Here is a 19951-nt window from a genome sequence, read left to right on the forward strand (position 1 = left end):
GTGTATTTAGTCATAGTCCATCCAGCCCAACCTTTGCCTCAGTAATTTCTAGCCAATTTTAGCTCTCAGATTTTTGGTCTGGTATTAGAATCAAGGGTGTACTCTTTCAAATCTCTCTTACTCACCTAAACAAAATTACTTTTGGAAAAAAACAAGCCTCTAGTTCTTTCACTCTTAACAAAAGAATCCCACAACTCAATTTGGTTAAATATAGACAGCATATAAAAAGAATTCTATTTTCTTGGGTTGTCCAGTTCATCCTGAGGTCGAGACTCCCCCTCCAGGTATTACAAGTTCCCTTTGTAACCACTTACGCAAGTTCCCTTTTGTTGAAACAAAAGCAAAGCTTTTAAATTAACGTCCCTTAAGGCTCTTTCTCTGTGCTAAAAACAGTTTGTGGGCCTCCTTATGGGCCTTTTGGTCTCTAGATTGATAAACTATGCCACAAGAGAAACAAACTCTAAACAAAAATGCCTGTGCAACTTACCAGTTCTTTGGGTCCTATTGTCTATAGGTAATCTGTAGTTTGATATTTAGTCTTGGGGTGCAGACCATTCTTATTTCTGTTCTAAGCAAAGGGAATGATGTCAGAGCTTCACCATCAGACCAAGGTTAGAACCTAAGAAAACAATTCTCATCTTGGGGTTATACTTTACTACTACTCTTTATTTTTTATAATCAAACCAGGACAGTGCTGTTTACCTTGAACTTCCCCTTACATTACTGCTCAACAAGTGAAGAAAAGCAAAAAGTTAAGAACGATAGGAGTTGTTTTTTAAAAAAACTGTAAATTCATATTCCTAAGAAGACCTTGATGTTTGTTTGTTTTGTTTTTTGTTTTTTTTAAAATATATCTTTATTGATTTCAGAGAGAGGAAAGGAGAGGGAGCGAGATAGAAACATCAATGATGAGAGAGTCATTGATCGAGCCCGCAACCCGGGCATGTGCCCTGACAGGGAATTGAACCCCGATCACCTGGATCCTAGGTCGATGCTCAACCGCTGAGCCACACCTGGCCGGGCGACCTTGATGTTTTAAGTTATGATTAAAGTTAATTTTATTCCTTGAATTCATGAGACACAGTTTCAAACCTAATCCAGTGATGAGATCTAGATCAAACGTGACGGAGTTAAACTTACAATTCGCAGGTTGCACTGCATTGAAAAGAACAGAGGTGCTAACATCTTTCATTTAATGTTTTTTAAACTCAGATAAATATAATATCAATAGTATCATAAAAAGCTTGTTTACCATCGAAATGATTAAATTATTTTCCCCCCAGAAAGTGTTTTGGGAGAGTGTACAATTAAAACTGTATTTGGTATTCTTTGCATTACTTCTTTCCCCCCAGAAAACCTATCAATTAAAATGATAAATTTAACCTTTTTCATTTCTCCCAGAGAACATTTAATTCATATTCTTCAGGCTTTTTGAAACTGGTTCCCCATACTGATGAAGAAATTATTGTTTTTACAATATTTACTAAAGCCCAGTTACTGAACCTTCCTCAAGGACATTTAATTTGCTTTAAATGTGTAAATCTCTGAGAATCATTTTGGGGAAAAGGGCAGGCCAAACATATTAATATATGCAGCTAATTGTATGATTAAATTCATTCAAATTAAGTCATAATATATTAAATATAATGCCTGTAGTGCATAGAAAATAAGGTCATGGCATTCAAGAACAGTAGGATCAAAAACAGAAATACAAATGGATCAAAAACGTACCCATGAACCAGGAGGTCATGACTTGATTCTCCTTCAGGGTCAAGGCACGTGCCTGGGATTGAGGGCTCGATCCCCAGTAGGAGTAGTGCAAGAAGCAGCCAATCAATGATTCTCTCTCATCACTGATGTTTCTCTCTCTCTCTCCCTCTCCCTTCCTTTCCCTGAAATCAACAAAAACATTTTTTAAAAATGTACTGTTCAAATATTTTTTACTGAGTCCCAATATTTTTTTCCTAATTGACTGTTCTTAACACTACACAAAAAAGTCAACAATGTGATTTTTTTTTAGTGTTCTGTGACTTCAAGAATGGATAGGATTATGTTATACATTGAAATGTGTTAGTTCCAGATATAGTTCTGTCATAATATTCTGAACATTAATCATCTAAAAATGTGCACAATAAGCTATAATTTAAGAAAAACAACTTCTTGACTCTCTTTGCAATGACAGACATGAAATACATTGTACAGAAGACATTGACCACCTAATGAAAAGAACCATTACTTAAACACCTGCCTCTGAATAGTTACCTTAAAAAGGTATATTAGAACTGTGATAGCTGGAGTGGATCCACATGACTTTTTCTAGTCTCTTCCAACCTAAGGCAGTTATAACTGAAGACTAAGGAGAGAAATATTATCTTCAAAATCTTTGCCCCATGATCCTTCTATTGTATGATTTAAAATTTTCTAATATGTATTTTAGTGTTATATACCGATCTACATACATTAATTGTTTTCTTTAAAATCACTTTCATAACCTTACTATGGTGATAACACTACATAATAGGTGTTAGTTGCTCTATTTATAAATACAGTTTGGTGATGTAAATTTAATCCTGGAAGTGAGTTTAGAAATTTTAAATATTCCAATTTATTATCCAACATGATGATGGTCTTTCCTGGTTTCCCTTGCTGATTTCTCCTTTCCACATAGTGGTACGAATATGGACTCTGGAGACATCCCTTACTAGCTATGTGATCTTGGGGAAGTTATTTAACCTCTCTGTGGCTTGGATTCCTCAACTGTAAAATGTGGATATTAATATTAATAATACTGTAAATGGAAATTCTTGGTACTTATTTGATAAAGAAGAAAGACAAATCTTACACAGTTGATATAGTTTAGCTGAAATGAAATAACTAATGTGAAATGAGAAATTTCTGGTCAAAAATTAGTAAGTAGTAAAGCCAGGATTTGAAAACAGAATGAATGGGTTTTTTTTTATTTTTGTTATTGGTGAAATATGTTTTTTAATTTTACAAATGAGTATAAATTCTTCAATAGAACTCCTCTTCCTATTGTAGTATAAACAGCTTAAGAAGGAATTAATTTATATTCAAGTAATATTTAATTTTTATTCAAACATATTTGTCTCAGATCCTTCAGAGTAAGCCACTCAAATCAAGACCAATTTTAAAACCCAGTGGTCTTTAGGAAGTGGGTGGTGGACAAACGTAGTGGTAGTTATAGCAGGTAGAGCTTTGTCTCTTCAACCACCATCTTTTGTCATTGTCCATCCCAGATATGACTGCATGTAATAAGCAAATACAGGGGTAACTTGAAACTTCTTTGATGTAACCTAATTTTTGGACCCTGCAGAAGTAACTGAACATCAAGACTTAAACACCTTAATGATCTCTGAATGATCCTACACTTAACTTTGGCCACTACTTTATGAGGAATAAGAACAATGGTAGAGTTCTAAGTCGCCTCCCTTGATTACCAAAGTCCTGTCCTAGGTAGTGGTGATGGAGACTATAGGTAAAGATGCTGCCCTTCAATAATGTCCCGCACACACTCAACCTCTCAGATACCCACGAAGGTTCCTAGAAAGTAATTGGAAAATACATTTACATAATTTATTGTTTATTTCTTTGGAAAATTTGTGAGAAGGGTTGATAAATTGTTGTTACCATTTAGCATGGAAGCTGTATCAGAACATTGCATGTTTATTTGGTTATTTCAGGGTCCTCGAACTTACATTTAAGATTGGCTTTTACACACACACACACACACACACACACACACACACACCCTAGAAGATTGTAGTCATGGATTATAGTCATGAGAATGGATTAGGTATCTGGTCCATCTTTCCCAGGTTTTGTTTCTCAGATGGAATTTTGTTTCTGTAGAGCCAATAGTGATAAACAGTCAGACAGTGAAAAGAAATGATCAGATAATAATTACTGTCTTACATATATTTCTGTCTCTAAACTAGTTGCCATTCCTTAAAAATGCCTTATGTTTTCCTAAATATTTTTCTTATAATTAGAATGCCTTCACACCTCATCTTTACCTGCTGAAATCACATCAACCTTTTACATTTACTATATTACATAAGGTTAACCCTTAATATCCTTGTAAGCCCATTTAAAAAGCCTACATCTATGTACCTAATCTCTTGATTCCTTACAATTGGATGTGATTCCTCCTTTCTTAGACTATATGGAAATTTATTTATAATTTCTTATGACACAATTTTATTTTGTTCTGTATTATCATTTCTGTTTAATATTTTTATCACTCTTCTTCATCTGAGAATTATAAAGACCTAGGGGATAAAGGTGATTTTCCCACTCCTGTGTACCCCAGTGTCCAGCACAATGTTTTGCAAATAGCATCCCCTCAATGAAAATGGAATTAATCATTCTGATCTGTTCTGATACTGTTTGTAACAGTGTTATGTTCCCTCTGATGGAATACTTAGTTGAACATCTGAATAAGTAGGAAGATGGCTCTAGTTATCTTAGCATATGATAAATACAAGAGAAGAGCTATGCAATTACTGACTCTCAATTGGCTTTAGTTAGTCCAGACACCAGGTCTAAATATTGCTTATTATAGCTGAGTTAACAAAGACTGATGAAAAAATATTTAATAGTTTTTGTGTAAGTTTTAAGCCTATAAATTAAGAAAGAAAAAAAGTATGCAGATATTATCATTTATAAATCATCATAAACAAATGGCATGAAATAAATATATCAAGATATTTGTTTATTTATTTATCAATATTTTATGCATGTATATATGTAGAAAACTGTAAAACACATAAACAAATGATATATACAGTCATCATTAAGAACCATTTCTGAAATCATGGCTCACATAACCTTTATTTTGCATGTAGGATGTCCTAGATATTACTTTATTGTCCTAAAATTATTGCTTAATTGTAAGGGACTTCATTTAAGCTTCTTAAAATATGACATGGTGATCATTAACATAATTTGCATGAATAACAAATAACAATAATGATACTGCAGTTCTTTTAATGAAATAATTCGTTATTTAAGCTGTCTAAGCATTATGCATGACAGCTACCCTATAAACAGAGAAGTTAATTCAGTGCACATGGAAGAACAGTTTAAATATTAAGCAATCAATCAATCATTCTTTCATCCTAGTTAATGAATAAGACTATTACTTCAGTTGTTTCTTCTCTACTGAAATGAAGAACATAATAATCAATTTGGAATTTTATAGAAAAAGAGACAAATTAACATACTCCATATTCATATATGCTTATCATGGGCTAGAATTACTTAGAAACAACATTAACTAGATCAATGGAGACTAAAACTTATAAATATTATTTTAGCTTTAGTCAGTCTTTGGTAATAATTACTGAAGCTGTTAACATGATCAAAGCATTTAGTTTAAATCATTTGCATGTATTTTATTAACATGACAGGTTCCTTTCAGGGCTAACAGAGAGGACATACTGATTTTCACAAATAAAGTTTCTGAGAAATTTTACTGTGTTTCATACCATGAAAGAAAAATCTGTTACTACTTGACTATGGGCCTCTGCTATGGAAAGATTATATAGAGAGCAAATATATAACAAATCCATCTGTATAAAAGTAGGTTATGAAAATAAAGTAGCCAAATCAAGAGCTTTACTGCACTCTTGTAAATATATAAGCAAGGAACACCTATCATAGGCACAACATGTACTTCAATGAAGGAAGAGCTAAAAAGATTTTGAGAAAAAGAGATAGTATGCAGTTGTTTCCCAGTCCTCCTGAAAATGCTCAAGAAACCAGCTTAAAGAAAGTAATAGACTGGTAAGGTACTAGAACTTTTGTTAATTATTGGTGGGCTGGAATTAAAAAGTCTTATCATGGATAGGAAGCTTTTACAAAGGAAGCAAAAAATCATTCAGGTCTTAAGCTATTAAAAAGAGCTGATGATAAGGAAATGTTCAGGATTCTTTTCAATAAAACAACATCTTAGTGTGTGTCTCTTAGGGTGGTTTAAGTTAAGTATGCAGTAAAGAATATTTGTATAGCAAAGAAGGGAAATAGGAGACATCTGTAATAGTGTCAACAATTTAAAAAAGTATGTGAAAATGTAAGTAATATACAGAAATTGTATAGAATGAATATTGATGATTAATTAATTAAAATTAGGAACTACTATCTTAAGGGTTTATCTATATATTGAAAACATATCATTTGTTTAATTTGAAATAGCATTACAAAAAGAATTGTGAGAAAAAATATTCAGGAAGATTTAGATATTACTAACTACTTACTTAGTAACTATTAGAGATCATTGATTTTTCTGGAACCCAGAAAACAGAATTTGTAATATGGAAAAGAGAAAAATTTCACCCCCAAATTTGAAAACAAAAAATAAAATGTATTAAGAATTTTTGATAGACCTTTTATTCTATTGAATTGATGGAATATATATACATGGCTCCTCCTCCTGAGTCTTCATTGTTGAAGCCTCTATGAGGCTGCATGTGAAATCTGAAGTTGTCATTGCAAAGGTCCACTTATAATACAACTACAGCTATTTTTCTCATTTAATATCAGCTGTTCTTTGGTCTATTACCTCAACATTTTGTCAGCTATTTTCTCCTTCACAATCCTACATGTCAAACATCTTACAATACAATATAAACATAATGCATATTTTTAATAATCAAAATCGAAATTCTGAAGAAAAATGGGAGAATTTAATGAAAGCAAAGCAAGTAGCAGTACAGAAGTGCAACTGCTGGAATCAAATGGAAAGTAACACAGAAGAGTTCAGTTTTAAAATAGTTAAGCACCAAGGAAGAAAACATTTGCTAGGTATCTTAACAGATTTATTATTTATTTTTAAACTAATCTCCCAAACCTTGGCGTGTCCACTCTTCAGATAACATTTTGGTTTTTGCTTTAAGTGGACTTACTTTAAGTGACTTTTAAAAATATTCTGGAACTGATTATACTTAGATAATAAGTTCTTATATTTAAAGAAAATAGAATCAGTCATAGCACGCTAAAAAAAAGAAAGGTATACAGCAGTTGATTAGAAAGTTCCTTAAATACAGAAAATAAAATCTGGTTTGGGTTAGGAAGGTGAAACAAGAATTCAACCAGCATCTGCAAACACCAGAGATGAAGTTCCTTCCCAAGGCACCTCAGATAAGCTTTAAGTTCATAGTCAATAAATACAAAGAGCAGAAGATGAGAAGAAGAAATTGTCTGAGTAATTTATTACAGAACTTTAATTAAAATGTCTGAGGGAGCCTGAGCTTCCCTTCTCCCATTCCTTTGCCCTACATACAAAGCACAGGAAGCAAGTGTGGCCAGATTTAAAACTGAGACCCACTCTTTAAATTAAGTGACAGACATGCCATAGGAAGCTCCAAATATGGAAGTCAGGGCCCCAAAGAGAAAGAAATCAGAGCTTCTCAGGAGAAAATTTTAAAAATCCCACAAGACCACCTTTGCCTAGTAATAAAATCTAAGAAAATATTGCAAAGAGTAAAATCCTTCCTACTTTGACAACCTGTGCTATGTTCAGGCATTCTGCAGGGAAGCGTCCTGACCCGTGGCATCCTCTTATATGGAGCCCCACATCGGCCTTCCTGTGGAAGTGATCTCCTGTGGAAACACATCTATGGAACTGAAAAAGAAACTTATACCAACTCCTTATGTTAAACAACATGATCTTTTTTGTAAAAAATGAAACAAAAAAAAAGATTACCAGACATACATAGAATAACAAACATATGAAAAAAAAAGGTGTTGGTAACAAATAATTCAGGAAGCAACATTTAAAAACCAATCATAATACTACTTTAAAAAAATTATGTAGAGATTTGTTAGGCTAAAATATAATTTAAAAAAAAACAGACCTGGATGTAACAAAGAGCAAAGAAAACAAAAATCACTTAATTTTTGAAATAGGAAAAATCAATGAATAAAATGAATTAGTAGGGCTAAAAAATAATTTCTTGATAAAATAAATGTTTACTTAGTAATTATATAGCTTAGGTACAGTTCTACAAACTTGATATATTCTTAACTCATTTAACTTACATCAACACTATAAGTTTGAGACTGTTGTCATTTACAGTTCACAAACTAAGGCAGAGAGAGGCTGACTAGCTAACCTAAGACTATATAACCAGAACGAGCAGCCACACTTTGAATCCACATGGTCTTGTGACAAAATCCCACACCTACCAATAAGGCTTCAATGACCTTAAAGACTAAGTTAAAGGAATATACAAATGTTACTATAAAGAGTTTGAAAGAACTCTTTAAAGTGTTTAAAGACTTCTAATTATAAAATTTAAAAGAGTTTAAAAATACAAAAGAAATAAAATATGGAACTTAAAAGTACAAAAAAATATGGAGAAGGGACCAAGAAGGTCTATTATTAATTCTATCAGAAAAACAATGCAAAAAAAAGATCCCTGAGTGGAAAATACATATGTCTTATATTGAAAGGTTTCATTGAATAAAAGCAGCAGAAAATTATTGAAGACTTACTCTTAAGTATACCCAGGACAAATTCCAGAACACTAAAGAAATTGAAAAATCCTAAAAGTATCCAGAGACAAAAGTTAGGATAGCTACAATACAATAAAAATGAGAATGACATCAAATTTTTCACCAAAACAATTGTGTCTGAGGGCAAAATGGAATCTCTCTGAACATAAGAAAATTTATGAAATGTATCGATAGGTTTAGCAATAAACACATACAACATTTTATGTTTTTGTTACAAAAGCATCTGTAAAAAAGGTCAGAAATTATATCAAAGTTTGGCAATCCTCAGAAAAAATACTGTATAAATAGCTGTGTTCAAACTTTTTCTGCCAAATGGACAGAGACAAGCCTCTTAAACCAACGTCAGTAAGAAAACAAAAATATTTAGGGATATCTTTAAAATAAAACCACCAACAACAGTGAATGGCATTTAACAAATGCAATATTAAACACATTATTAGAGGATACAAGTGCTAACACTTATGTCAATAACAGGCATTGGATTTAGAATAAAAAGGGGACTGAACATTCAAGAAACAAAAATTCTGTGTGATCTAGAAGAGGTAAAATAAATCACGGTATAGTTAAAAGGGAATAATTTGAGTCATTTTCTGTAGAAAGCAGTTTAATCACTTGGGCCTAATCCAATTTCTTTTCTTTAGGATCAGTCACACCACCTAGATCTGCAATAACTTGATCTGCAATAATTTACAGAGATACAGTGCTGTCTCTTCTATGTAAGTATTTTATAATTGAAAATTGACCTGTTAAACATTAATAACTATAGCTACAGAGTTACATGCATTACTGATGAACACTAGAAACATAAAATTACTCATCTTTCTGTAGAAAGACAATTTTCAATCACTATTTCAATTGAAGCAGGTGCTACATTAATGAAAAGTTATGTACATATGTATCATCTAACTGTACATATTAGACTTCATGAATTTTACTTATTTTTCATATATTTAGACACAATACTACATAACACATATCTATACTTTGTTAATTATTTTGGGTATGACTGTAACATTACTATATTTTTCAAAATATTGATGTTAAAGGATTTTGATGAGCAGACACTGGAAAGAGCTAAATTGGTAGTTAGTTTAACTCTGGGGCATTTTCATTGGATTGTAATTGCTTCCACACCCTAAATTAGGCTACATTGAGGTAATGAAAACCATGCATATGAACAAATTGATAGAAAAAGTTATTGGTTTATGTGTTTGTTTATCATAGTCCTAACTTCTTGAGTAAATTATCTTAATTATCTTTAACTCTCCAAGTTCAATGCAGATACTTGAGGTCAGGAAGTTCTCATTCTATTTCTATTTGTCACTATCAGTGATTTCTCAAAAAGATATATCTGTAGTTGAGGGATTGCATGTAGTAATGGAAGTAATTAATATTATTAAAATGGGATAAATTGTTTCAAGAAACCTAAAAAGGGTTAGATGATAGAAGGAGAAATAAACCTAATCATTCTATGGTTGGTCACCTCACATTAACCCAAATTCAAGACTGTTGTACCAAAAGATAATGTGAGAACTGTGCCATCTTTTGGTTGTCTTTTATTTTCAGTTCTATTTGTAAATATGAAGTCTGTCTAACTACCAAAATGAGACGTTCTTTGTATTTCACGACTCTAAAACACTAGGACAGAAGTAGGGTTCTGTCAGGTAAAATAAATGTAGGAATAAACAACAGGTTCCACACCTTCTTAGCAGCTACATATTGTGACACTGAGCATTCCAGAGCATCCATTTTACTCACTCACTGACAGCTGCAGTTGAGTTTAACATACCAAAGCCCTTCAGCTGCCAGAGGCATTAGAATTGCTCTACTGAAAATACTTTCAGAATCCTCAGGGGGTCTAATATGAGGTGGGCTCCCCAGTGGTTGCTCAATACTTCGTCTCCTAAAATATTGCCAGGTTTACACGGTGTTTATACTACCCATTCCACATATAACAAGGCAGAATCAGCAAAGAAGTTTTGCTTTGACTTGCTACATCCACTTGACAACAGTTGTCCTGACGTGTCTCCTTAAAATTTCAGCAACCAACAATCTACCACGGGGCACGATTCCATTCACAAGTAAATGACATTAATTTGTGTTTGTTTTGCTGTTGTTTACTTTGGCGACATAGGAGACACTGGGAGAAGCTTTTGTGAGAACCACTAACTAGAGTATAACATCTGTATTACCAAATGTACCTATAACCATTTATATTGAGAACTATAATTCTCCTGTTGTGGTGTGAACACAAACTGTAATTGCAATATTGCTGTAACAGTTTTCAACTATATCTTGTTCCAAAATTGAAATTTAATAAATACAACTCCAAAGCGATGAATGTGTTTGGTACTCTATGTTTCAATATAATGTAGAGAGGTTCCTATGTAGGCATCTTAATGTTCTTTTATCTAAGAAAATCATGTTAAAATTTGTGAATATACTTTCCTGTCAAGAAGAAAAATTAAAGTTATTTTAGGCGAAGAGATTCACGTATACTATAATAACATAATAAATTCCTCATTAGGTGTACTGCATCTATATGAAAAGTAAAAATTTGCTTTGGTTTGCTTTTTCATTTAATTTTAATTCATTTGTTCTGAGGAAAGAAATGCTTGTGTGTAGTTTGAAAAGGATTTGTAGCATTCGCTAAAGATGTGAAATTTCCCTAATGGCATTACTTTCACAGCAACACCACTCTCTTTGTTAAATCATGTGATTCTCTTAACTTCCTAGCTGCAGATGGAGGTCATGGTTTTCATAAGAGTAAATCCATGCATGTTCGCAGCAGCTGATCAATTGAATGGCTCATAAAAATATTATATTGTTATACCCAGTATTCACGAGATTAATTCACACAGAGAGCGAACTGAGCGTTTGGAGATTTATTATGCTGGCGGCTGAGAGGGGCTCATGCCCTAAACAGACTCACAGGCCCGAACAGTCTTTGCAGGGAGGATACAAAGGCAAAACCCACATTCTGTTTGGCTAAGGGGACAGGTGGGGGACTAGCGAAGCGGCAGACAGAAGCTAAAATAAGTGTTAATTAACATTCTTGGTTAACTACTCCCTGGAATTTACTCCCTGGAATTTACTCCCTGGAATTTTTATGGCGGAAACCTTTTACAAAGTTTACAAAGAGCCAGGAGAAGGGGAAGAGGTCATCCTTTACCAAATTTTGTTGCTCTTGTTTATCTTCAAAGTAGCAATTGTAAAGGCTGAAATGGGAGTGCTAGACTTCAATATGTGCACTATTTTACAAATCAGTTTAGGGTAAATTAAAAATGGGGTAATTATTGTGATTATTTATTGTAGGAAGGGAACTCTCACTAAATTTAAAATGTGTGAGATACAGAATTTGGTGTATACAGATGCCTTGACAGTTTATAGAAAAACGTGTACAAAAACAATTAACAATAATAATAAATGTCATTTATTTAGCACCAGCAAGTCTCCAAACACTTTGCTTACCTATGCCTTTATACTAAACTTCATTCAAATAGATATAAAAGAACAAAAACCAAACAAAACCAAGATTCACTGTCCCAATATGGTCTAATGCAGACATAGTTATGCATTAGATTTTAACTGTTAAAGGGACTGCAAATTTAAGAAGTACGGTTGGAGTTTAATCATAATTTGAACCCAAATCTTCTCATACTAAGTCCAACTTTAAAAACTATGTCATACTGATATTCCACAATACAAATAAACATAAAGGATAATATTGTAGCTATTATTGCAGAGCATTCGACTTTGGTTTCCTTTTAAGCACTCCTAAATTAAAATGTTCTATTCTTTATCAAGAGTGCTATCTTAAGAGACGCACCTCTGCAGGTGGTAAATAAACCCCTTCCAGTTTTATAAGATACACTTGATTAAAAATGGTTTTTAATTCAGAGGTTTTGAACTAATTTAAATTTTGCTAAATAATACAGCTGTTTTATACTAATTTTACTAAAATTTGTCAGATTCTTGTCCTTTTTTACAGATCCTTAAAAAAAACTGATTTATTTTCTAAGTGTTTGCAGATAAGACTTTTAGTGCACAATTCTTTTTACAAACAAATGAGGTTAACTCAAGGAAAATTCCATAGAATCTTTCTCCCACTGTTGGCTTCTTACAATACTCTTATTTAAAGCATTATTAGCTAATAATGTAAATGTAAAAATTATAACCTGCTAGTTTCTAAATATCAGCTACAATACCAGTGCCATTCTGCCACAGCCTAACTTGTCCATAATCAGCCTTTTTCATATTTCCTATAGCAACTATTCCACAAGTTGCCTTATTCAACTTGGTCCAAGGCAAATAAACAGAGCAAATACAGTCCTCAAACCTTTAACTTCCCTCAGAGCCCTCAGATCAAACTTATCTATAACAGAATCCTTTTTTATATTCTTCTTGCCTCAACCTTCTCATTTTGTTTCATTTGCTTTCTCTTCACTCCCAGACTTTTGAAAATAACAAGAACAAAAACTAAAAGCTTTCCAATTACCCAAATCAATTCACATCGCAATCCCAGCCTTTGACTTTCACTCCAAAAGTATATTGCTGCTGAAGTCATCCATGCAAAGGCCCACTTTATGTTTTCATTTAATCTGACCTACTGTGAGCTTTTGACATTGCTACTCGCCCACTGTGCTTGTGGAACTCTCCTCTCTCTTGCATCTCCTGAGTTTGCTCTCCTATGTTCTTCTCCTATCATGAGTATAACTACTCCTTTTAGGATTATTAATGGATCTCTCTTCTTCTGCATACTTAGGAAATTTTATTGCTCTCTGTTATTCATTGGCCAACCTCTTGCTCCAGATCCTTTCCTGAGTGGAATCATCTTCACAATCATGTGTTCTTACGATTTCCAGTCTATGGATGATTGCCATGTCCAGACTCTCCCTCTGTTCTGAGATACATTACCGTCTGTATATGTCACAGACAGCTTTAAATTGATAAGGCTCGATCTAAATTAATTAGCTTTGACTTCTAAGTTCTACTCCTCCTATGCTCACTCTCTTGCTTAATGATATCATCATTTACTTATTTTATAAATAAGAAATAATAGAATCAACCTCAGCTGCTTTTTTCTCTTCAATCTCCACTACCTGTCTCACAATCAAATCCATCAATGTGCCATACTGTTTTATCAATTAAATAGATTTTAGGATATAGCTTAAAATTGTCATCTGGACATTGTCTAGATATTGAATTCGATTTAGATTTTAGAACAAGATTTTAGTCAAGAAAAAAACAAAATAAGAATCATAAACTTTGAAGAAAAATCCATTATGCATTTTTATTTGTCTTGTAAAGAATGAACATGAGATTAGATAAAAATATTTCATTAATCACAGTCACTTATTTTATGACCCTTATTAAATCATAAAGCCATATTATTAAAAAATAAACATACTAGAATTCATTTTAATCCATCTCTTTTTCATTACTTATACTGGATTTTTTTTTTTTAATTAGGATTGTCATCATAATGTACCAAAGTTCCTAATTTTTCCCCCTGTCCTAGAAATGTCCCTTCTCTGCTTTTTCTCCCTGCTTTTTGTTTTCATTTCATCCAGGATTAGATTTCTAAACATTAGAATTGCATAACCTATTACACTATACTGAAACTACTCACAAGGGCAAAGAAAATTTAGCTTTTTTATTTGATGTATAACTGACTCAATATTATAAGTCTTTCTGAACATGTAATAAAAATAATTTTAATTTTTAATTAATTTTTAAATAATTTTAATTAAAATAAATTTAATTTTGTAATATATTTTTTGGGGGGGCTGGGTACAGTGAACTTTATTGATGGTGCAGGACAAGGTAGGGCTCCCTAAGCCCCCCCCTTCTTTAGGGGGTCTGGGATAGAAACTGTGGAGGTCAGGAGATGGTGTGTTGGGGGATCGATTTGGGGTAAGAACTCCCTAGCAGCTGAGGGCCTCTTTTCCTCTTGCTGGGGCTGGTGGTCCAGGGGGCTCTTACTCCTTGGAGGCCATGTGGACCATAAGGTCCACCACCCTGTTGCTGTAGCCAAATTTATTGTCATACCAGGAAACAAGCATCAAAGGTGGAGGAGTGGCTGTCACTGTTAAAGTCGCAGGAGACAACCTGGTCCTCAGTATAGCCCAGGATGCCCTTGAGGGGGCCCTCTGATGCCTGCTTCACTACCTTCTTGATGTCATCGTATTTGGCAGCTTTCTCCAGGCAGCAGGTCAGATCTGCAACTGACACATTGGGGGTGGAGACACGGAAGGCCATGCCAGTGAGCTTCCCATTCAGCTCAGGGATGACCTTGCCCACAGCCTTGGCAGCTCCAGTAGAAGCAAGGATAATGTTCTGGGCAGCCCCTCGGCCATCACACTTCCCAGAGGGACCATCCACAGTCCTCTGGGTGGCAGTGATGGCATGGACTATGGTCATGAGTCTCTCCACGATGCCAAAGTTGTCATGGATGACCTTGGCCAGAGGGGCCAAACAGTTGGTGGTGCAGGAGGCATTGCTGGCAATCTTCAGGGAGTTGTCATACTTGTCATGGTTCACACCCATCACAAACATAGGGGCATCTGCAGAAGGGGCAGAAATGATGACCCTCTTGGCTCCACCCTTCAAATGAGCCCCAGCCTTCCCCATGGTAGTGAAGACACCGGTGGACACCACAACATACTCAGCACCAACATCACCCTATTTGATGTTGGCGGGATCTCACTCCTGGAAAATGGAGATGGACTTTCCATTGATGACAAGCTTCCTGTTCTCAGCCTTGACTGTGCCTTTGAACTTGCCATGAGTAGAGTCATACTGGAACATGTAGACCATGTAGTTGAGGTCAATGAAGGGGTCATTGATGGCGACAATATCCACTTTGCCAGAGTTAAAAGCAGCCCTGGTGACCAGGCGCCCAATATGGCCAAATCCATTCACTCCGACCTGCACCATTGTGTCACTGGTTTGCAGCTGGTACTGCGAGGGAAGACGCGGCTGCCTGATGAACAGGAGGAGCAGAGTGCCTAATTTTGTAATAATTTAAATAGTCTATTTTACATGTTCATTCTTTTGGGGGGAAAATTATTAGTCTCTTAAATTTTAGTTATGCAAATCCTTTCATTTTCCCTCTACCCTGCCTCATTAGGTGTTTCAGAATATGAAACACCTATTGACTTCTGCAGTGGTGATTCTAATAACTCTCGTCTTGCCCAATAGCTTCTCCACATGCTGGTGGTGCTTCCTGAATGACACAGTTCTACCTTAGCTGACACACTTTGTAGACTTCTCAGGATGTCTTCCATGTCCTTCTGAACTCTCAACTCTTCTGATTACTATGCAGTCTTGACTTGTGGGTAAAATTTCCCTTTGAAACAGCAGGCTCCAGGAAGGTTCACTAGCCTTGACCTCAACTACCTTCCCAGTCTCCTCTATGGAGCGCCAGGAGGCTCTGCAGGCTATCCTCTGCACTGGGCACTGAGGCAATCAGGAGACTCAAAACTGGATTCCAACTAACCATGATGCATGCACCACTGAACTCTAATGGGGCCATCCTCTGCATTGGGGGAACAGCCTAGAAAGTGATCACCTCCCAAAGTCTCAGACATGTCCTTAGCATAATGTTCCTCATGGAATCCTGGAGCTGAAGCAATTTGGCTTTTTTATTTGTGGTTTTTTTTTTTTTTTTTCTGAAAGTGTAAGGGACACATTCTGAACATCTTGCTCTCCTGTTTCTCTCTCTTTTATTTTTAACACAAACCTCCAAAACTGGAAGGCTAGTTGTTCTATTTTCTACTTCCTTATCAAGTTTGTCAGTTCAAATCGTTATTTGATAAAAAAGAATGATAATGAAATTTAGCTTAGTCACTTTTTTGTTACACTGATAATAACCTCTTCCTTGAGGTAATAAATTTCATGGTTTGGTGCAGGTGAAAGCCAGCAAAAGAATGTTATTTAAGGGTTGTAGTGAAGCCCCAACAGTTGATTTTTCGTGGTTTTTTTTTTTTTTTTTTTTTTTTTGTGAAAATACACAATTTAAGCTTTGATTGCCTGGGCTTCCACTTTCAAAACAGTTATCTCTAATAAACAAGTTGCCAGCCACTTGAATAGATAAAAAGCCACTCCTGGATCTTTTGTCCCCAATGTTCCTTTGTCTGATTTTGATAATTGATTGTTTGGGTCCCTTGTTTTTCTCTCCCTGTGTTTTAAATTTACACTCTTATGTTTTAAATTCACCTATAAAGAGTGAGTCCCTCAAATCTAGGTCCCCACCTTCCACTCCAACAAAAGCAGATACCAAGGCTTGTGCTCTTTCTCTCCTTCTCTACTTGTGACCTCACTGTGTGGCCCCAGGTGTATTTATTTTATTACAAAATAAAACCTTGTTGTTGTTTTCTAAAAGTTCCTTGATGGTTATTGCTGAGAGTGTCTTACTCACATCATAAAAATCCCTCTTATAAAAAGCGTTTATCTTTGCGTGTGTTTTTTAGCACACCATATTCCTTTATACCAGCATAAGTTGTTTTTGTTTTTTTTAATTATTGCACTTTTTGCCCAAAATATCCTTTACCCTCTTCCATGCTTATGCTCTGAAATATATTCATACATCAGTGGCCACTGTGAAGTTTTTCTCTGAGACTTCCGGGTGTTGCCAGTGGAACTAAGCTTCTTTCACAAAGTAACAAGAAATGTATTTTGGGAACTTGAGCATTAGGAGGACTTGAGGCATTGTAGTAACATTTATGGGAGTGAAAACAAAGCCTTTCCCCAAGGTTCCCAATGCCTCATCCATGACCAGGTGGTTCAGCTCTGCTTGCTGCAGAAGTCAAGTGCTCAACAGGTGGGTCCGGATCCAGAACTCTAACGCCGTCACCCTGGACTCCAGAAGTCCAGCATAGTCCCTGCTCCTGGCTGCACTCTGGCCCATTGGGCACCAGGCTTTAGCCAGACATTCAGCTTGCACTTGGGGTGCACAGCTGCCAGATCCGCACAGCTGCTGCGTGGAGAGAGTGCAGATGGATGAGCCCTGGGCCTTTCTTAAGCTTTAATTATATCTCCTTGGGTTTGGAAAGGGTTAAGCTTTCTTTCAAACTAAGCAATCTTTTTCCTAATTCTTTGGGGCTTGTGCTAGGCCCTCCCTTTCCTAGCTCTACTGTGCTCTTATCCTATCTGGTCTTTTCCTGATTTTCCTGGGCTAGACTCCTCCCCTTTATAGTTGACATTTTAGCTTCTACTGCACAGGCCTCAATAGAGGAATTTACGTTTCTCTTTTATACACCCCACCCTGGTAATCCCCCAAAAGGGCTGGTTGTTCAGGGAGATGGAAAGCCGGTTCTTCCAACCCCCTTGTGAATTAACTTGGGGAGAATGCAGCTGTTCCCTGGGGAATCAGAGAATGCCACAGCTTCCTAGTTAATCAGCTTTAAGGTCTGATGAGCTCCTTAATCAGCCTTACTGTCTAGTTCTATTTGCTCCTTTTGTTTATTAATAACTAACTAGCTATCTACACTAACACAGGTATAGTTAGTTGCTTCTTCTTCTGTGCTTATTTTCCCATCAGGGAAATTTTAAGGTTTTTCACAATATTTCATCATTCCAAAAATAATTTATCTCCCTCTATACTATGTCCTCCTGGTAAACAGAGACTGAGTCTAATTTATCTTACCAATGCTTGGTAGGTCCTTCCCAGTGCAGCACAAAATAAACTTCTATTTAATTAATTAATCATTTAAGAATAATATTGACTTAAAATAATAATGACCTATATAATTCAGTTTATTAATTAAAACAGAAATTGTTTATTTGCTTAAAATTGTTTCAATAAACTAATCCATTTAACAAAATGTATCAAATGTCCATCATAAGTCAAGCATTATAATAAGTCCTGGGGGTCTAATAAAAAATGAGGTTTCTTGCTCTAGCAGGCTTACTCAGTGGTTAGAGCTTTGGCCCACGGACTGAAGGGTCCCCTGTTTGATTCCTGCTAAGGGCATGTACCTCTGTTGCAGGCTTGATCCCTGGCCCCAGTTTGGGTGTGTGCTAAAGGCAACCAATCAATGTGTTTCTCTCCCTTCCACTCTCTCTGAAAAAGCAATGGAAAATATATGCTTGGGTGAGAATTAAAAAAAAAAAGAGGTTTCTTGAGAAAATGTAGACCTTAACCCTGAATAGGCAGCAATAACATCATTTTTGTATTCTCAATTTTTACTTACAACAAATCGTTTCTACAGCATGACTCTTTGTTCAGTGATATAATTTAATCTCCAAACCTCAACTGTCTAGATTAGAATTTATTTATGATCACTCATCCAAATAAATACAGATTAAATTATTATATGATAAAATTGATACTACTATAATAACCTGGTTATTATTTAACAGGAAAGGCATGAAAGGGAAGGCTAAATATAGGGACGCCGTTTATACAGCTTTGCCAAAAAGCTACATTTAATACTGTCCAAGTCTGTCCCCACCCCCGTCCATTCCCCTGTCCCCCACTCATCTGTGGGGAACGGGAGTAGACAAAGGAGGCTGAGACACATGCCCAGCAAGGTCTGAGTGACATGGGAAAATGCTTGTCAGTCAATCACACCTGGAAACAAGTCATTGGCCAGGATGGGCACGACCACTGCAAGTGCACAAAATCTAAATATGTAAACTTCTAGACACATATAAAGGAGCCACACTCTTGGCTTCAGGGCACCGGGTCCTCTTGAGACCCCTGCTGCAGGGGCTGCATTCCCCTATGTGTACATGTTGCACAGCCAGATTGGGCTCCACACATGACTAAAAGACTTGAATCTGGCCTGAGCAGTAAACTACACCCGTCTGCAACACGGAACGGAAGCTCTGGGCACAGGCCTTGTTTCTGGCTCTGCTGAAGTCCCAGCTGCACCTTTTCCAGGACTGGCTTTTCCAGGAAGGTCAGGGGACTTTGGAATCCACGAAATGTAACTTTATGCAAATAAAGCTTGTTTCCACATTCCATCCTCTTGTGTGAGTCTTAGAAATTTCATTTTCTGAAGATACTGAAAAAGCCTCATTCCCACTCATGTCTGTGAAGCCTGGCCCATTAATTTCTCTGGCATCAAAATGAATGTTTCCATGATAAATTACTTAATTTAACTGATACGTATTTTTATGTCAATCTGTACATGGATAATCTTACATGTTGTAAGTACTTAATAGAATAGAATATGCAGTAATATCATCTTCTTACTGGGGTTACTTTACAGTTTAAGAAAAACCTGTTGATGAGAGAGAAGCTAAAAAATAAAAATTTTTTATCTCTTTCAATAATAAAAATAAGAGGCAAGCTATATTACAATTTGTAGTTTCTTGACCAATAACACTCTGGTCTTTTAATAACTATATTCATTAACTTTTTAAATTTAATTTCACATTTTCACAAGCAAAACAATATTCTTAAAGA

At 35.4% G+C, this 19951-nt stretch overlaps 1 pseudogene across 1 annotated transcript; it reads right to left on the reverse strand.

Moving 5' to 3' along the window:
• Positions 1-14446: 14446 nt before the first annotated feature.
• LOC308550484 (glyceraldehyde-3-phosphate dehydrogenase pseudogene) lies at positions 14447-15516 on the reverse strand (annotated as a pseudogene). The gene has a single exon. The product of its transcript is annotated as a glyceraldehyde-3-phosphate dehydrogenase pseudogene (transcript).
• Positions 15517-19951: the final 4435 nt, after the last annotated feature.

Source organism: Miniopterus schreibersii (genome assembly GCF_964146895.1).
Source record: "Miniopterus schreibersii genome assembly, chromosome: 2".
NCBI lineage: Eukaryota > Metazoa > Chordata > Mammalia > Chiroptera > Miniopteridae > Miniopterus > Miniopterus schreibersii.